At 41.3% G+C, this 20,918-nt stretch overlaps 1 long non-coding RNA gene across 1 annotated transcript; it reads right to left on the bottom strand.

The window, feature by feature from the left end:
• Positions 1-1,926: 1,926 nt before the first annotated feature.
• Positions 1,927-15,265, bottom strand: LOC143441387 (uncharacterized). Its single transcript, XR_013108730.1, has 3 exons — positions 14,859-15,265; positions 4,808-4,896; positions 1,927-2,404 (listed from the first exon to the last, which is right to left on the bottom strand). It is a non-coding gene; the product is annotated as an uncharacterized LOC143441387 (long non-coding RNA).
• Positions 15,266-20,918: the final 5,653 nt, after the last annotated feature.

A 20,918-nucleotide genomic window follows, 5' to 3' on the forward strand; every position in this document is an offset into this window, starting at 1 on the left:
AGGAGCCGTGTTTGTGTTCATGCTTTGTGAACTGAAACCAACTCCCTTTTTTACGAAATAAGGGCATTTATGAGAAGCAGACCAGAGAGCCTTAGTTTCTAGCTTGCAAAAGCTCTTTTAATTCCTGATTAGAGAGAGGTTTTGAGTACCAGATTGCTAACATGGTACATACTGGTTTCACCACCGTCTCTTGCAGTGTCTCTCTCCCTGAATCTCACCGTTTCCTTCTAGCTCTGTTTGTGCACGATTCGCCCTTGCACTAGTACATTATTTTGTCTTACAAAGATGATAGGAGATTGCTGAAATCCCTTTCAGGGACAGGTCAGTATTACTCTGACAGATGGCTAGCATTAGATCTGCCTTCATCTACATTGCATAAGTAAATAAGACTGTGACCCAGGTCAGCTGAGAGGATTGGGGGTTTGTCAATTGCAGATCAAGCTCTTGTGTGCCCAAGAATGATGTCACCCCTGCCAAGTCCCCTGAAAATGCCTGTCTCTGGTAAACCTGGAATATCCCTCTGTTTACTTCCCTGTTTCTTCTCCTGTCCTGTCCCCATTTATTTAATTGCTAAGCTACAGTGAACTGAGGTATCCGTTGTCTTTGGATTGAGGCATCTTTGAACACTGCCGTCTGCACCTGGGTAGGGAGGTCTCGGTTCAGAAGTCTTTGTCTATGCTTTCATAGAAAGTTCCCAGTTTCTTGCTAGAAATCGGCCTAAAGACAGAATGTTTTTCTCCTACTTTGTAACCATTAACAGAATTGCTGAGCGTGTGCCTCACTTCTCCATAGAGGATGGGACGCACCATTACCTAAGGTCCACGAGAATCCCCCGCTCTTACTTGGTTCCTATATATAGTTCACCTCTACAGATCGTATAAGGTTCACAGAGGACCACTGGCCCTCACCATGGTCACAAAGCTAACCAAAGATAGAACCTCACACTGATATTGGACTCTGACTGTTGAACTTGAACAGTTTTCAACTTGGCTTTCAGGAATAATCAGGATTGTTAGTTCAGCTCTGGCCAGAAAGAGCAAGATTGTATTGTGGACTATCACTAGCCCGTGAGGGTCAAACTGGGTAGTTCCAACGAAACCTCAGAGTGTAGGGCCTCTGGATGTTCCTCAAAGGGTGAGCTTTCCCTCTGTCAAACAGCCTGCTTGTGGCAACTCTGCAAATACCCAATTCCTCCTGGTCAAGAGAGAGAAGACTGCATGGGTACCATCCTGTCTGCATCAGAACACAGTTAGCTCTCTCATTTGTTTGACATACACATGCATGTGTGTGCAAGTTCTGGAAACTGCCAGGTTCTGGGAAGATATCCACCTCTGATACACACCTATGGCCTTGGCTACAAGCTTTTCTTCCTCCAGCCCCAGATCCACCTTGTAGAATGGGTAAAATTCATCCCTCACCACGCATATCTCAGAAGGTAATAAATACCATTGAGGTCCTGCAAGGAGGATTTAATTATTCTGCTCATCATAATTTTTTAAAGCAAAATTGTTTCCTTTTAAGGAAATTAAAAACCCACCATCTATCTTAACTTCCTGTTAGTCACAACCCTTCAGACGAGAAAGGTAATTCTTGAGACTGCATGGCATGTCAGGGAAATAAAACCCACACTGGCGACCCAAAATGAGCTTTTAAAATTCCTGTCTGTCTTTGAACTCTCTGACAAAACATTGTGGTGGGTTCCCTTAACTCCTCCTGTTTCCTTCTGGTAAAAAAAAAAAAAAAAAAAAAAAGCCTTACAAGAGAAAAATCTTGAGGTAAAGGCTCATTCCTATCCAAGCACATCTGTGTCTGCGTGATGGTGAGCGAGGAATGCATTTCCATTAGGAGGCACAGCCACAGCGGCACTGAAAGAGGGAACAGACTAAGCAGACAAACACAGAGCATCTCCCCCTCATCCATCAGCCCTGGTTTTTGTGAAGCCACAGTTAACCATGAGGTGCATCTAAGCACTCAGCACCTTCTCACCAGGAGAAAGGGTGTGTGATTTCATGGCCCATCTCTACATTGATGTTAGTGAATGACCCTGGAGATAGGCTGAGCTTTTCAGTAGAAGCTCCTGAAATAGCAAGTGACTTGGAACACAAAGACTCCTCCCATGCTTGAGCTCACAGACATGCACCTGCTGCAGCCCTGCCATGCTCACATGACGGCCATGCTGTTTTTTCAGGAACTCATGTTTTCTGGTTTCCCTCAGCTTCCTCAGTCCCTGTGATGCTGCAGTAGCTACCCACACATTCATCCATCTGTGTCACTTTCTGAGTGTTGCTTGTGTACTTGTGAGCTGAGTCCGGTGTCCATTACTTTTACGTGTGTGTTTCCAGCTCCTCCAGTCAAGGAGATGATTTCTTAGTGAATCCATCAGTTTGGCAAACAATAGCTTGGCCTGGGAGGAAAATGAGCAAAGTTAATGGCAGATGAAATCAACAAATAATGTTCTGAGTGCTATAAACCAGTTGTAGGCTAATAAAATTTATTTGTACAACCCAGTACTTCCTTCAGAAGAATCTTACAATTGGATGGAGAGAATAAGCTACTGACATATGAAGGAACAGCAAGAACAGGGTTAAGTCACAGTTTAAGACATTGAAGGAAAATCAGGGTTGGTCAGAGGCTTCCCAGTTGCACAAATGCCCATAGTTATAGAGAAGTACCAGGTGAAGGTCCAAGTCTCAGACAGAGACAGAGCTACATAGGTAGCTAACCCAAAGAAGGGATTCAGTGACAGTGCTGACATCAATTCTATGCAGCTTCATTCTAAGAGGAGGAAAAGCACAGTGGCCAGTGGCAACTCCAAGTGTGTCACGTAGCCGGTTTGTTTTCTTAATTTACTCTATGAAATGGCTTTCTCTAATGGCATGCCATTGACGAAATGCACCCTAATGTCCCCATCCATCACCTCCAAATGCTTTTGCATGCATCAGTTGTTGACTTGTTTTCTCTCGTTCAGCACATAAATGAGAGGAATGATTTATCCAAGGCCACCAGTTACTTTTATATGGAATCTGAAATAGCTCTCTGGAGAAATACTGCCCTGAGCACTCCTGTCTTTGTGCTGCTCTGAGCTCGTGCTGCAGGGTGTCTTTAGTCAGGGATTGCATTGGTACCTTCCTTATGACTGTTTCCAGGGGAAACTTGTCCAGATGTCTGTCCACTTTGGCTGTGACTCTTGGACACAAGAGCTGACATTTGGTGTGACCATGAACAGTGTATTAAGGAGTGTGAAAATCATCGCATCAGCCTTTGTTGTTGTGAGGGAATATTGACTGACCTGTCAGATGCCTCCTCACCCCCACCTTCACCCCACCTCCACTCCCAAAATGCTTTCCTGAAATCACACTCATCACATACACAAGGGCGTGTATTTATTTTCTTCACTTTACCAACCTGCTTCCTTGACCTCTGTCTCCCCGTGGTGAGGATATCTAACTCCTGTCCCTGAGGATTTTGCATAGATCAATAAAGGGTCTTTGAGGGAGCAGAGTATGGTACCTCTATGTAGGACCTAGCACTGTTTCAAGGAGGAAGCAGTCTATATAGTTTTTATCTAGTCAGATGAAGATGAGAGTGGACATAAAAGGGTCAAAGCATCAAATGACAGGTCTGCACCATTAAACACACCATTTCTGGCTGTAGCATTAATTTAGTGGAACAATCTTTAAAGTGCCATATTTTTACCTTCTCAGTTCTTGTCTCAAAAATGTGTAAACTGTAACTTGGACAGTTTCAATTGGGAATATTTGTTGAAATTGGCTGGGCAGGGACACCAGAAATGAGTATACATCACACATGACTTTGCATTATTCTTGGTAGGCATACATGCCTCGATAATATGATGGCTAATAGATAACACATTTACCCCTTAATAAAAGTGAAATAAAGTGCTCTGAGGATAAGAACTGTCTTAGTTTTCTAAAGGCCTAAATGACCAATATTAAAAACACCAGGACGCTAGTCCAAGTGGGAGCCATACACTGGTGTCATCTTTTCTGAGATATAAAAACTATATTAGATTGGCAGAGTGTTCTTCTCTCGACATTGGTTGTTGTTGTTTAATAAATCATCTTCATAAAGGAAGGTGAGCGGTCTGATTCTCTCATTAGTATGGAATCTATTGGCTCTATGGGAGACTAGAAGGACTGAACCCCCTCCCCACAATATCTGTGATAAGCTTTTCTACACAAGGGCACAGGCTGTTCTGTGAGGATATTCCTCTAACAGGAAGCTTTTCCTCAACAAATTATATCTCCAGTGAAGTGACATTGTGCAGGTTGATTCTAGCTGTCTGTGGACTCAGTGGTATCCTATTTATTGACATGAATATTTATACCCATGCCAGTTGGTTGTATAGCTTGGCTGGGATGCTCAGAACATCATCACTGTTTTTTAAAGCTCAGCATTCTCGGGGCTATTTAAAGAACCCCTCCATCACCACCACTTTGGACGACCACTTTGAATGCTAAAAGCAATTGAACAGAAACACTCTCTCACATCTCCCTAAATAATTATTGCTAACATAGAGGCAATTCTGCAGGGAAATGTGTATTAATATTATATGATTTCCTTTCAACAAAATTTTGTAAAAATTATAATCATTCTTCAGTTGAACTCATATGCTAGCCCTTTAGCTTAGTAGAAACTGTTTCTACTATTCACACTCATTCAAAGAGACGCTGTTTGATCCTCATCCTAAGGATGAGGTTTAGAGTGGAGGTGACAAAACTACCCCTAGAGTCTTGCTACAGATAAATAATATTTATCATGTGGCCATTGTATGCTAGGTACTTACTTAGCAGAAGATTCAGTCCAGAGTTAGGCTGAAGAGAAAGTCCATGCAGACGTTTACCCAATAACCTTAACTAACCATGGGGGTCCAACCTGCACCAAGACAAATGAGTTGCTTTTATACCAAGACACAAGTATAAAACTCAACAGTGCTATTGAGTTCTTTCCCAACCTGCCCTCCTGTAGTGCACAGTCCAAATATTCTCCAATGATTTTTGCAGACTATGCCTTATATGACAGGGAAAACTCATAAATTATATAAAGATTTGATGGTAGGTGTAGATAAAATCTGGCTAAAGCTAAATATCAGAAGTGGAAGTTTCATCTCTATAAATTCCACTGGGTGCTATGTTAGAGCAAGTTAATAAGAGCACTCTCTGTTTCAAAGTCTTTGACTAATGCTGATATTAATATCAGTAAACCCGTGTTGGAGCACGGCCAAGTAAGGAATGTCAAAGGACTTAGAACTCTGGACGTGTGTGCCCCTCTCTTTCCCACAAGTCAGAGCAGCTCCTCCCACATATGCCTCTCATTAATTTTAAAAGACATAGCTGTAAGGTCAAGACTTTAAATATTTCTCTAATACAGTTAAGAGTTTCAGGTCAACCTTAGTTGTCAGGATAGGTGTGCATGGGACCTGTGCTTTATTAAATTACACACACAAAATCTATATCTAACATGTATATTTTTCAGAAGTGTTCTGTCCAAAAGCAAAATCTTAATTGTTAAAGATTATGGCTTTAGTTGTTACTCAGAAAGTGTGCTATTTCGCTGGTGATCCGACCAATTTATGTGTTTATTTAGATTCTAGATAGTGTCTTCAATGAAAATGGAACATCCCTACTCTTTCTTCATTCTCCATTTACACATGAAAAATGATAACGTAATTCTAAAGATAAACACAGGAATACCTTTACAAAACAGGCAACACGCTGCTCATTTCATTCTGCTCTGGGCAATGCCTGCCAACATTGCAAAGGTAGAGATTTGACAACATAGCCACTTAAAAGATGGTGAGAAATGATTCCTAGTTCCTCTGGAAGGATACTAATTCTGGGAGAAAGGAGAATCATGGAATTTTTTTTCTTTACCGGTGTAATTAGACAGTTCTTAAACTAATAAAATAGGTGGTCTGTGTGAGACACAGGAAAAATAAAGACACTGCATGAAAAACAAGAATGTTACTAAGTGTCATCCTATATGTTCTAGACTTGAATTTAATTTACAAGATGATTAGGTCCTCATAAAATTGTCTATTTAATTTTTAAAATGTTTCCAAACCTTGCCAAAGGCAAAGAGAACACTATCTACCTTGTCACATTACATTGTAATATAAGGGTTAATGTTTAATGAAACTTATAGAAGGTATGGTCACAAAGGCACATCAGACTGCATCTTTAACAAACAATTAATGCTTTATAAGACATGCAATAACACGCAAACATTGTATTTGTTCTATGGCTCCTGGAAAACAAAACAAGCAAACAAAAACCCTAACAACAACAGAGAGCACACCATGTGACTGATCAAATCAATTACCACCATATTAAAGAGAGGTCAGCCCCTTAGCCCACTGTGAGGAAGTTAACTATTTCTAGATGGTTCACACCATCACATAATATTCAGCAAAGGGGCTGTACTTGTATACTTCCACATGTGAGCTATATACCACTATATACACATGTATACAGGTGGACTTCCAAAGACTTCTTCCTTCTTTTGAAAGAAACTTTAAAACATTTCTCTCAGCTGGATGCTGATTTATTCCAAGGAACCAAAATTCCCACTAACACAATCAATAACATGAATCAAGCAAGATCAGGAGGGGAAAGAATCGTGGATCTCTAGGTTCTCTGGGATTGCTATCCTAAGTAATGATTCACAGATTTCAATTAGAGACATCCAAGCCTTTGAATCCATCAGTAATTTATCTGATTCGTGTCTTCCTACTCAATCAACAAGTACCCCCAAGTCTCTGTATGTTAATGATTTAATCACAATTGCCAAGGTCATGGGAAGCCTAGAACTTCCTTCCTGGGACAGAATGGAGCAAGTTAAATTTAAGTCAGAGCAATGTACAGTTGAAGAAACGTTTGCAGTATAACCCTCACGATGATCATCCATTACTATTCCTGTCTGTGGTCTCACAATTTCAGTCCTGCCACTTAACCAACATCAGCATGGGTTTGGAAATGGAAAGACTGAATAGATGGAGGTAAATCTATTCTTTTACATAATGAGGACAAACCGTCATTCATAACCCCTGATGTACTGACAGCCATCATTAGTCCCATGCTGATTTGTAATGCGTTAAACTAAAGGAAAGAATTGGTCCAGTTAAGCTGTGGAGTGCCTCTTGCACAGTTTGACTTTGCTCACATTAAAGACCACAGTAGGCTGGTTTTAATTACATAGTTGAGCAGGTCACAGCATACATAGTTCAAAGAGTGAGTCTGAGATGATGATTGCAGTGGTATACAGTTCACAGTTTAAATATTATATCTGAAACACATTCGGAACCAAGCAGGCAGACTCGTTCAAGGCAAACTCCATTGCTCACTCACAGCCTGTAAGGTTTTGATCAAATCGTGTATTTTGTTGTTGTCTGAGCCTTAGTTCTTTCACTGTTAAAATGGAGAGATCAGTTGAGAAAATGGATGGAGAATTTAGCACAGTGTAAGGAGCAGATGAAGTCCTGAGTGACAGTGTACTGTTGACAAGGGACTATATCAAGGACCTCAACACCTCAGCCCCCTGGGAGTAACAGCTTTTGCTGGTAAGGCTCAGAGGGATGAGAAAGCCCTCCCCTGGTCCGAGTGCAAATTCTGAAAGTGTGTGCAGAAAATGTTCACCTAGCATCCTCTCTCAGGTAATTATGTTCTGAAGGTTGCTCCAGTACAAAAATCTACCAAGATCTGACAAACCTACCTCCTTGTTCAGCTGAATATAATCACCCTGCCTTCTTTTTAAGCTTTGTGTATTAACCCTACCTCCTTGCTCAGCTACATACAATAACCCCACTTTCCTGTTTGACTGTACTTAATAAACACATTGGGCTTCTCTGTCTGAAAGCACACACTCCCGGATCAAAACTTCTGTGTCCGTAATTTTTTTTATTCCCTCTTTCCTCCAGTTAGGTCCATCCCTGGATCTATGGAAGGACACAGCAGCACAGTGTTTGCACAGATGGACTACCACTATGAAAAGATGTCTCCATACTTTTTATAAATACCAGTTGCTGCTCCGTGAATTAATCTTCCTTGACTCAGACAACAGTTTAATGAACATACAGCAATTAGTGTAATAGTTAAAGCAATATTATGGTTTCTTCACCCAAATGAGTTAATTGATAGCTAATATTATAAATTCAACCCATAATTATCAATCAAGTATAAGAGAAAAATAAATAGGTGCCATACATTATTTTTATGGCTTGATAACTTTATACACACATATAATGTGTCTTGATTAAATCCACTCCCATTTCTTCTGCCATAATTCCTTCTCTATTGCATCCACCACTTTTCCCTCCCAACTTCATGTATTTGTTTTACTAAGCCTACTGAGTTTATGTAGTTCTACCTGTATGTATATGGTATAGGACAGTCTACTGGAATATGAGTAACTTCTCGGGAGCCACACCCCTGAAGAAAGCTGACTATCCTTGCACCAACACCCATCAATTTCAATACTCCTTAGTTAGGCCTATGACTTTCTGAGGCCCTTCACACTCCATTCTGGGAGTGGGTTGGCTTGACCTTGTGCAGGTCTTGTGCATTCATTCACATGTGTTATTTGTGCAATGGTACTCTCACATTGAGCAAATACTGTTTTGATGCAGACTTTCATTATCTCTGACTCTTATAACCTTGTAGCCCCCTCTTCTGGGATAGTTCCTGAGCCAATTGGGAAGGGTTGTGGCATAGTTGTCCTGTTTAGAACACAGTCTCTTAATTCTTTGCACATTGACTGGTTGTGAGTCTCTATATTAATCACCATCTACTGCAAAAAAGAGACTTCTCTCATGATGCTTGAGAGATGCCCTAACCTAGGGATGTGAAGATAAGATATTAGAGGGTAATTTATCATTACATACGCTTAGCCGAATGAAACTATTAGGCTCTCCTGTAGGAGAGCCAGTTAGAGGGTTTAGGCCCAATTAACAGTACTAGGCATGAGATCCATCTGTGGAGCAGGCCTTAAGTCCAATCATAAAGTAATAAGTTACTTCCATCATGACATTTATGCCAATATTACAACAGTGGATATATCTTGTCATGTCAGTCATTATTATATATATTTCACATGATTCACAGCTCACTAAGACTTTTCTCTTCCAGTAGTATGCATTGAACTTTCCACCACTATGAAACACGGACAGTTAAGAAGCTTCCATGTCACTACAGCATATGTCCTGTGACTTAGGAATGTGGTATCTTGAGCAATAGGGCCTTACCATCATATTCTGAAAGATAACCAAGAGCCATGGTGTCTTGATTTGCTTCTCTGTTGCTGTGATAAATACCATGACTAAAAGCAAGTTGGAGAGAAATAAATTTATTTTTCCTCACAGGTAATAATTTATCATCCATAGAAGCCAGGGCAGTAGTAGTTCAAGGCAAGAACCTAGAGGTAGGAACTGAAGCAGAGTCTACAGAGAAATACTGCTTACTGGCTTGGTCTCTCTGCTCACTCACTTACATTTCTTATGTAACCTTGGACCACCTGCCAAGAGGCTACACTGCCCAAAGTTGTGTTGGCCCTTCTACGTAAGTCACCAATCAAGAAAGTGGCCGACAGGTATGCTCATGTGACAATCTGATGGAAGCACTTTCTCCATTGAGATTCCCTCCTCTTCCCATTTGGTGTGGTCTGTGGAACATTTGCCAACAACTTGAAAAGAGTTAAGCCATACCAAGCATTATGCTTTTTTATTTAATAGCTTAAGTAATCTGGAAAAGGCATTACCTCCCACTCGATTTTACTCAAATTGTAAAAGACCCTATGGACTCAACCCGAAAACTCATAAAGCTCATCAATATATTCATCAAAGTAGCAGGATGCAAAATTAACACAAAAAAAGTTAAGTAAATTTGCCATATACCCAGGACAAACACTCTGAGGACAAAATCAGCATTCACTGATGCTTCAAAAAATCAAAGGCCTTAGAAGAAATCTAGCTGAGGAAGTAAAAAACTTGCACAATTAAACTTTAAGAGGCTGAAGGAAGAAATTGAAGATAATACCAAAAGATGGAAAGACCTCCCATCCTCATGGATCGGCAGGATTAATATTGTGAAAATGGTCATGCTACCAAAAGCAGCCTACAAGTCAATGTGCAATCCCCATCAAAATTCCATTGCAGTTCTTCACAGAAATTGAAAATATCATCTCAAAATTTATATGGAAACATAAAAGACCCAGGATGATAGCCAAAACAATTGTGAACAATAAAACCACAGCTGAAGGTATCAACATGCCTGTTTTCAGTTCTATTAAAAAGCAATGGTAGAAAAAAAAAAAAAAAAAAACCCAGCATGGTTGCTAGTCTAGAAACAAACACATTAGTCAATGGAATCAAAGCAATGAGCCACATATAAGCCCACATGACAACCACCTGATATTTGAAAGGTGCCATACATGGCATAAATGCCATACATGTACACTGGAAGAAAGACAACATCTTTAACTAATAGTGTTGGTCAACCTACTTAGCTACATGTAGAATAAAACTTGATCCTCATCTCTCACCCTGTACAACTCCAAATCTATCAAGAACTTTGACTTTAGGTCTGATATCTCATAGACAGGAAAGTAAAGAGTATGCTTGAACTCACTGATACAAGAAAGGCCTTTCTGAATTGGACCTTGAGAGTATAGGCAGTAAGACCAACTATTGACAAATGGGATTTCATGCTCGTCCATGTTCATTGCTGCTCCATTCACAATAACCAGCAAATAGGAAAAGTCTAGGTGTCAACTGGTCAGCACATACTGTGAATGTAATACATATATACTATGTAATAGTATTCAGCTGTAAAGAAAAGTCAAATTCACAGGTAAATAGGTGGAGGATGAAATAGTCACTTTTGAGTAAGTAAACCTAGGCACAGAAAGACAAAGACTGCATGTCGGGAGCTGACTTTTAGCAGAAAGCGGCTAGAAAGCAGCTATCATCTTTGCAGCCATCTTGAGCCATATACCCTGACATGAGAATTGGTTTTCAACAGCCTACGACAGATGAAGCACTGTGATAAACATCTAGTTTATCCCACATATCTTGTTTTGCTGTTTAGTGCGCCCAGCTGCAAGGCACACGTGCTATCCACACCTGCAAGGCGCACAGTGTACGTGGTATCCACGCCATACACGCCTATAAGGCATACGTCATGTCCACATATCCACACCTGCAAGGCACGTGTTATCCACATGCCTACAAGGCACATGACAAAGTATATAAATACCCCGGACTTCCCTTCAAAAAGGGAGACAATAAGGAGAGAGACAATAAGAGAGACATGAAGAGAGACAACAAACGAGAAACTGGACTTGATCACATACCCTGTCTTGTCTCCATTCTTTGCGACTCTTGCTAGGTCCTGACCCATGGACCGGAGCAGCAGAGAGTGGGCCGCAACATTTTGGCCCCAAAGCGAAGGGCAGAACGGTTGAACGGTCTGCAACACAGTAGCTCCAAGCGTGGGTCAGAGAGCAGGTCTCAACAACTGCATGTTGTTTCTTATAGATGGATGTTAGCTTATGCGTGCATGTGTGTGTGTGTGTGTGTGTGTGTGTGTTTATAAATTGGGATACACATAGAAATCAAGAAACCTGTCAGCGGACATGGTGGAACTTCAAGGAAGTTGGGATAGAATACAGGTAGTCTGGAGAAGCAGAGCGGTAGAACATGACAAGTTAATTGGGATGGAGGTGGGAGGGCAGGGTAAGTGGGGGAGTATCAGAAAGATAACGAACACTAAAGACTTTTAGAAGGCCATATGGAAACCTGGCTCTGTAGACGCTGTCTAAAATATACGCATACATAAATAGATTTTTTTTAATTAAGAACTTTCAAGTGTATGCCACCTACGTGCTCTAAATGAAAAAGTTACTTCAGGAGATGCTCCAAAAACTACTGAAAAGATCCAAAGTGGAGGATGATCCAGGGAACAGAAAGCAAGGGTTTGAAATCGGAAAGAAGATAGAGGGGGAAGAGGGGTCTCATTTGTGACATTTTTAAATATCTTGAGATTGGAGGAAGGGCTTAGCAGTTAAGAACACAGCCTGCTCCTCTAGAGGACCTGATTTGTTCTCTGGCAGCCATATGGCAGCTCACAATCATTTGTAGTCAGGGTCCAGGGAAATCTTACACCTTCCTCTGATCTCCACAGGCACCAAGCATGTATGTAGTAAACAGACATACATTCAGATAAAACACCCGTACACCTAGATTTAAAAAAGAAATCTATTTTGAAAGCCCAAAATGGTGGGACACACCCCTAGTTCCAGTACTTAAGAGGTAAAGAAAAATTAGGAATTCAAAGAACCCTCAACTACATAGTGAGGTTGACGCTAGCCTGTGTTACATGAGACCAACAGAAAATATTATTCTCTTCTGAGAGCTTCGTGTCTATGTTTCTTAAATAATTGCATTACTTGATACTATAGTGAGCACCTTTTCTTAATTATAGCACAGAAATCTTTTCTCAGTATTACCAACTGCACATAAAAACAGCATTACAGTTACAGGACAATCTGAATAGAACGACAGAGTTAATACAAAATTAAGGGTGGGAAAAAGGGAAGAAATGCACATTGGGTACATGAATGTCTCATCTTCCTCTGTGGAGAGTAAGGAGCTAGCACCAACACATGATCTTACCTTTTAAACTTTAACCACTGCTGAAACAATCACCCTGAGCTTGGTAAGGGCCTCAAAGAATTATTCTTTTCTCTTCTATGTTTATATAATCTTTGAATTTTACTTTGGATAAATATGCAAAGCAAAAGACCTACCTGTTTTCTTTTTAAAATAAACAACCAGAAAAGAACATTCCAGCAGTGGCTAGGATGGGGGTAACTTTGTCATGTGACTCTGAACTTAGAAGAAAACCTAACACTTCAGTAAATTTGGTTTCCTCCTGTCTCTGTTTTTAGCTAAAGTGCCAAGTTAGCACTTACTCCAGAAAAACTCTATGAAGCCATTTGCAAGACTTATGTTTATAGCAACTATAGAATACATAATTAAGTCTGAGTAGAAGGACTTTGCAGTGTAGAGGATTAGAAATTCAAGGGAAGTCGTAGATACCTGTTGCCAGCAGGTAAGGGCCTGGATGGGGATACTTCTGTCAGCTAGTGTTTGCTGCTACAAAATGCCTGAATTAGAGCAGTCAGAGTGTTCAAAGGGCTTCTGCAGGGTCAAGCCACTCCAGATAGTTCACAAGGTTATATTGTCTTCAAATCAATGATTTTGCTTTACGTCCTTACATAGTGAACACAGAGGACAAAGTTAGCTTTTTAGTCCCCAAGGACTCCCATCTGTCGTGAATAGCCAGTGCCCAAGATAGAAGGCTGGGTCAGAGATCTGAAATACAGGGGCCTGCTGGAGCACGCAGATCCCTAAGAAGTGTCTCAGTATGATAAATAAGAACTCCCCAAGCCGGTCAAGGAATGGAAATTTAAGAACCGGTGAGGTGAAAGATCAGGAAATTTATGGCGATTATCTGCGGTTACAGTGTAGAGTGTTTGAGGACAGCTTAAGTCAAAGAGGCCCGGTGCCTGTAAATCTTGAGGATGATATTAATACCTCTGCAAGCATGTGTATACAATATTTCTGAAAAGATTGATCGCAAGGGCCAGTTCCCAGGAAAGACAAGCAGGTAATTGGCATTTAATTAATGAGAATAAGTTCTATTAAGTTAAGGACTTATAATCCTTGATTATTTATCTTCTTGTAGCCAGTGTGACAACCTACTTCTAGATTATTAAATTGCCACTGTTTTTCTAAGAAGCCAAACTAAACCGTCTGTTCAGACTGTATAAATAGGAATATGTTTGCATCTCAACCATGGGAACAAAACGGTCATTGAAAAACCACAAGTGGGTATTTTAATTAGAAATGATTTTTTAAAATTAAGTCCAGCAAAGCATCTATGTACAGTTAGGATTTCACCAAAAGTCAGAAGTCAAAGAAGCTGACCTAAGAGGCAGAGGACTGACCTGGCCTGGGGTTGAGACCTAGCTCTGGCTTCTATTAACTGGGTAACAATAGACATGTTGTTAAAGTTGTCTCTCTCTCTCTTAGTGTGTGTGTGTGTGTGTGTGTGTGCGCGCGCGCGCGCACACACACACACACACAAATCTTCAGAAATGAGAAAACAATATCAAGTGGAGTACTTTTTTTAAAAAAAAAAAAATCAGATAATAATGTAAATGCCCATTGTCTGTCCGTTGTCAATCACAGACTCTGTGGGTAGGGTGGCTGGAAATGCAGAAAGTTCCTCCAGGGGGGAAGTTAGGCGCAGCAGCTGCTGCTACAGCAGCTCATTAAAGGCCTTCTCCACGGTTCCTCATGGCACGGCCCAAATAACACGAGAAAGCCCATGAATTTTACAGGCTTTATTTTCATGGTGGATGGTAGCTGGATCTGGATGTGCACCCCCATGAAACTCGGGGCAGACCTGAGTTAAATAGGGAGGGAAAAAGGGGGGGCTGAGGAAGAATGTTTAATTGGCTATGCTCTCTGGCCTTCAGGTATCTCATTAATATGTAAATCTCTTGAGGCTGAGGCCTGTAGTCCCGCCCTCTACCTGTGCCCTTTGGGAGGGGCTGCATCCTACAAGACTGAACAGCACAGGTTAATGGAGTTCCATGCCTCATGTTAGGAGCATGGATTCTTGGAGTGCAGTGGAATAAATGCCCGTTTCTTGCAGGATCTCCGGGCTACTTCCAGCCAGTGCTTCTACCAAAAACCAAGACCCCTTTCTCGGCCCTACAGACCCTGCTCAGAAATGTTCAGTCTCAGCTAGCTAGATGGCTCAGTAGGGTAAACTCACCTTCTGCCAAGCCTGATAACCTTAGTTGATCTCCAGGACCCACATGGAAGAAAGGGAGAATTGCTTCTCAAGCTGTTCTCTGACATCCACTCTCAAGTCACCTCAACACAAAATAAACAAATGAAACTTTAAAACAAGCCTTTTCTTATCGCTTTCTGTTTTATAGCCTGGGATGATAATAGAAAATAATTCCAGTCCTAAGGCAGAAGACTCATGTGCTTTTAATATTCACCGTAAAGAGTCATTCATGAGTATGTGGAGGCGCTGGTGAATGGTTGGGCATGTAAACTGTGCATGGAAGAGAAAAGCCCAAAATGGAGCAACACAAGCACAGCCTTGATTTATGGAAACATAGCAAATAGCCACTGAAGAGAGGCTCGTCATTTCAACAGTTGTGTTAGGAAAATTCCTGCTCTTCCTCATCTCTCTCCTCCCCACCCTTCACGCCTCTGTGCCCCTCTTAACTCTTTCTCTCTCCTCCTCTCCCTACTCCATCTCCTCAGCTTCCTTCTCATTCACCTCCTTTCCTTTCCTTTCCTTTCCTTTCCTTTCCTTTCCTTTCCTTTCCTTTCCTTTCCTTTCCTTTCCTTTCCTTTGCTTTTTTATCTTTTTGAGACAGGCTCTTATTAGTATAGCCAGACAGTCCAGAAACTCAAAATCATTCTTCTGCTCCAGTCTCCAGAGGGCTGGGATTACAGGTGTCTGCCAATGTATAACTGCATTTTTTTGAACCAACCATACAGCTTATATAGTATGTAACTCCAAAGGAATCACCTTAAATCGCGATCATAAATCTAGAAAGCATTTATAAAGAACATAGCAGAAGATTCTCATACCCTAGGATGAGGCAGAGTTCTGATCTATGACACTTAATCCATGAAAGAGAGAGTTAAGTTGAATTTAATTAAAATAAAAAACCTGCTGCATCAAAGATATTCTTTGAGAAATGAAAAGACAAGCTATGAACAGGAAAAAACTATTATCAGATGATGTATTCAAAAAGGATATTATGGCTGTAATCTATAGGAGTTTTAAAATTCAATCAAATCAAAATAAGATACTAACAAGCACTTTACTGAAGAAGATGAGTGGGTGGTACGTCAATGACAGCTTCGTTCAACATTGTCAGTCTGAGAGAAATACAAATGTAAATTCAAACCACAGTGCAATGTCACCATATGCCTATTCAGTCAGCTAAAAAAGATTAGTTAACTAGTTAATCAATTGGCAAAAAAAAAAAAAAAAAAAAAAAAAAAAAAAAAATGAAAATCTGACAACACCAAAGCATATGACCATGAGATTTCTCACGTTTTACTGTTTGTAAAAGAAAGAAGAGAAGCCCCTGAAAATATTTTGCAGTTTTCTATTCATTCATTTAAACATATACTTACCGTATGCACCAACAATCCCACTCTTGGGTATTCACCCTAAAGAAATGAGGACATTACGTTCACACAGAAAGAGACATATAAATATGTATAGCATGATCATTCATAGCACCAGAACACAGCCCAAGTCTATTTTATGAGGCGAATGGATAAATAAACTGTGGTATATCCATATGGTAGAATATTACTTGGAAATTAAAAGGAGCCAACTATTAACATATATAATACCATATGTTAATAAAGTTAATAAAGTCAAAGGAACCAAGGAATTTAGCAACAGATTCTCTCAGATAAATCATTCTAATTGTGAAAAATAAGATACAATAACCTAAAGCTACATTTATTTTTATTGGACACACATTTATTGAGCACTGCCTATGTGCTGTGCTCACGTTATTTCAAGATGAAGAAGATTGTCTCATTATAATAAGCCCTGGTGAGATCTGACATCATATGTAGGGGCAGCATCATGTGTCAGATAGCTAAAGGCTACGGTGAGCATGATGAAGCATGGATGGTTGTGCTGCTATTATATACAGGGTGGTCATAAAGAACAGCTGAACCACGAACACAAAAAAGACGAAGTTTATAAATGTCTCAAGGATAAACATTGTTAGATGGGGCTGGGAGGGAGGCTGCAGAAATGGCTCAGTTGGTAAAGTCTTTGCTATGTAAACAGCTGGAATTCAGGTCAACAGCACCCACATAGAAAAGCCAGGTACAACAGTGTGCATCTATTGCAGCCCTGGGAAGGAAGGGATGCCTGGAAGTGTGCTGGGCATCCCTGCTAGCTGAATTGCTGAGCTCCAGATTCAATAAGAGACTCTGGCTCAAAAAACAAAGTGGAAAGTTGTTGTGGATTTGGTCTAATGCTGCGTATAGTCTGTTAACTGGGTCTCCAGAATTGCACAAAAATCCCCATGTCTGCATGTAAGGTTCCCAGTTGGTTTTGATTAGTAAATCAAGTGGCCGGAGACCAATGGCTGGGCAGAGAGACAGAGGTGGGATTTTTAGTATTTTGGGCCAAGGAACAGAGGAAGGAGAGGAAGCGAGTTAGCCGCCATCCTGGGAAAGGAGTAGCTTCCTTGTCTGAGAAAGCAGGACAGAGAGACAGACAACATGTAAGACCCAGGGAAGAGCAGCCTCAGGGGGTTCCCTGACTGAGTCTAGGGCAAGTAAGACGGAATATAGATTTTAGTAAATAATACCTCAGGAATATCAGAGGGGAGGTGTTAGCCATGTGTAGGTTTGGGAATGGTGCAGCCATGGAGCTGTTTAAGGCATATTAAAATACAAGGCTGTGTGTGTGTGTGTGTGTGTGTGTGTGTGTTTGTCTTTCCTTTGAGGTAGGTAGCAAGGAACGTGCCACTGTTGGCAGAACAATTTGAGTAGAATTAATCAGCAACTACAACAGAAAGTGATGGAGCAAACCAGCCTGATGTGGCCCTTTGGCCTTCACAACACTTGCACAGGCAAATGCATTCACCACACCTGCAGACACATAAAGAACTAAAGCAACGCTAGCTGGAACTCAAAACTCCACACAAGCCCTATAAGCCTTGTTGAAACCTAACAGCAGATCCCTAGAGAACCCTTTTGATAAGAAATATAACGTGAGTCCACTGTGTTGGCCAAGCTTCTTCAGAAACATAGACTCATTAAGATACATGAGAGAAGTTATTAGATGGATGCACATGGTGGTTGGAGAGCTCCCACAATGGCTCTCTGTAGGCTGGAATGTCAAGAACAATCAGTAGCTGCTTGTTCCAGAAAGCAGGAGGCCTTACAATACAAGAAAGGCCAGTGATGCTGCACAGTCCAAGGTGAAATCCCTGAAAGGCTCCTGGGGAACCTCTGCTGAGAGTCCCCACTCAAAGGCTGAGATACCTAGAATCTGGTTTCTACATGAAACAGCAATACATAAACACCCACCGAAGAAGCAAGTATCCAGGAAAGTAAAAGTCCTGTGCATTGACCATGCTTGTTCATAAGGGCTCTTCTCCTGGCTGGTACTGCCCACATTCAGACTGGGTCCTCCACATCAGTTAGCAGACTCACATACCATCTTCTCTGGAAAGTCATAGATACATCCAACCAGATGCTTGACTAATTTCAAGACATCATCCAAAGCAGTCAGGCTGACAGCCACAATTAATCTTTACCGTCACCAAATTAAGCAGTCACTTGGTTTTGTTTGAGATCAAGAAAAAAAGATAATTCTCTGTACCAGATCACGTATTCAGTGCCTACATTAATTGTAATCCAAGAGTCTTGTGTATTGGAAATTCAGGTTAGCCTAGAAAGTAAAGCCGAATTCAGATAAAAGAACCACAGAGTCTATGGCCAACATGTGGTGTGACCCAAAAGAATCCGCTTGCCCCTTAGCAAGGAAGTAAAGGGAGGAGCCAGCCAGTGGCTCTTCAGGGAAAGGGTAGGTGCGGTTGGGAAGGAAGATAGTTCAGGTTACCTGGAGAGAGAAACAACTGTTGATTGGAGGTTGCAAACTCTAGGAGTAAATATTTAGAGCACTGGTAACTGGGAAGGGTTTAGAGGAGACAAGGCCTAATCCAAAAGGATGCTGGTACCCAGGTGCAGATGCCAAGATGGAGGACTGGAAAGAAGCTAGTGATGGATTGCCGCCTGTTCATCTGTCTTCAGTCCTGAGCAGAGCTGGCCATCTACACCCCTCTCAGGACACCTTTTTTCTCTCCTCTGGGGTAAACCGGAGGGATATTCCTCTGGGAAACAGCTGCTCCTGGAGGTGATCTTGAAAGGAGGCGTGCTTGAAGTGAAGTGAGTAAACTCTTCGCCCATCTCTTTAGCCTCTCCGGTACGATGCACTTTCCTAGACTTCAGTGGAGAAAATCCAAGGGAACATGTTCCTTTAAGAACCAGTGGCCGGCAGGGACTGGCTTCCTGCCAGTATGGGAAAGTAGAGAGCAAGACATTTAAAACCCTATTTGAAGGCTGTCATTTTTTTTTCCAATGACCTCAGATGAAGTGATTAATCAAGAAGCAATTCCAGAGAAAAGCCATCTTCTTTACCTACTTAAATCTCCCAGGTTAAGTTGTATTTTAAGCCCTGGATTATTTTTAGACAAGTTTGTCGCTGTTGCCTAACCCTATGTTAAAGCAATTATTGTCTGCAAGGGTCACACAGAGTTCAGTAGAACTGGAAAATTCACAGTCTTTAGTATTGATGGGGTGAGTAGCCTGGTCAGGGTCTTTTCCTTAAAGAGACAGACCAATGAGAACAATCAATATGGAGAAAACCACACATGGCTTCAAGAGAGAAAGGAAGTCTATTCTTTGTGACCTCTGGCAAATACCCAGGAATCAAACCAGCAAGAAAACAAAGAGAAGGCAGCCAACCCTCGCCTTCGCCAGGCTCAGAGAAGGTCATTGACTCTGTTATTTGAATCTATGTGGGAAATTAGACATCTGAAAAAGTAGAAGGGACAGACCTACTATGTGTTTGTTTGCTGTTTATCTGTGGCTCCAAGCAAGTTACTGTAATCCTCACATCTGCTCCTTTGGAGCTGTTGCAGCTCAGTGTGATTGCATGTGCCTTGCAGGAGAGGAAACTGAGGCTTAAGTAAGTAATTTGCTCAAGATTGCACATACCTAGTAACTGCCAAAGTCAGATGAGAAGCCAGGTCACCCTGACTACAGGATGAAGGAAGACTTTTTCACACCATACCTAGTACCACATAACTGGTGGGCAAAGGCTGGAGAGATGGCTCAGCAGAGGACTAGGGTTCAGTTCCCAGCACCCACATGGTGCATGACAAGTTTCTGAAAATACAATGGCAGGGGATTTAACGCCTTTTTTATGCCTCTATACACACACACACACACACACACACACACACACACACACACACACACAAAATGTATTTTTCACAATAACAAAATGGTAGTACCCTAAAGGATAACCAAGAAGGTTGAGCTTTTCTTGAGAGTTTATAAAGATATATTATGAAATTCATCTCAGACAACTTCTTTTTCAATTTAGCTTCTGGATTGACTGGAAAGCTAATAAAAGCTTACATGTAAGAAGCAAGATGGCATATAGCAATGAGCCCACATGGAACGCACATAATTAAAATGTTTTACATATGCAGGAATTGTCCCATGTTACAGAGGCAGAAGCTGAGGTATGTGGCGTTATGTTCATTTTCCTTTCAGAGGCAGTGTGTGATACAGCCGGAATTTTATTCCAGGCATTGCGATACAGAACTTGCAGGGACTGGCCTAAGTAATAAACCACAACACCCACTCCATATTCATCTTGTGGATGTGATCAGTGTGGAAGAAAGGGTGACTGGCTCTCACTGAAGACCAATTCCCCTCTAGCCTGTGGCTCTCAGATCCCTTAGACAAAGAACTACCAGTCACCTTCCCAGGTAAGCCCTTTATGAAGGTAATCAGAGCCAAGGGTCCTGAGTTTTAGACCCCACCCCTCCCAACTCCCAGGCTTCTTTGAAGGCTTAGCTAGTTCCTTTTGCCTTTACTTCTGGGGCCTGGAGCCTGGGGCCTGTAGTGTGACTTGTATTTTGCTTTAATTCCTTAACATCCCAGTTGTCCAACCCCTTTTGCATCCAAAGTTCACCATTTCTCCCAACCTGGTAACAGTCTGTCTCCATAACACTTGAATTCAGATCACTGGTGA

Source organism: Arvicanthis niloticus, chromosome 2 (assembly GCF_011762505.2).
Source record: "Arvicanthis niloticus isolate mArvNil1 chromosome 2, mArvNil1.pat.X, whole genome shotgun sequence".
Lineage (NCBI taxonomy): Eukaryota > Metazoa > Chordata > Mammalia > Rodentia > Muridae > Arvicanthis > Arvicanthis niloticus.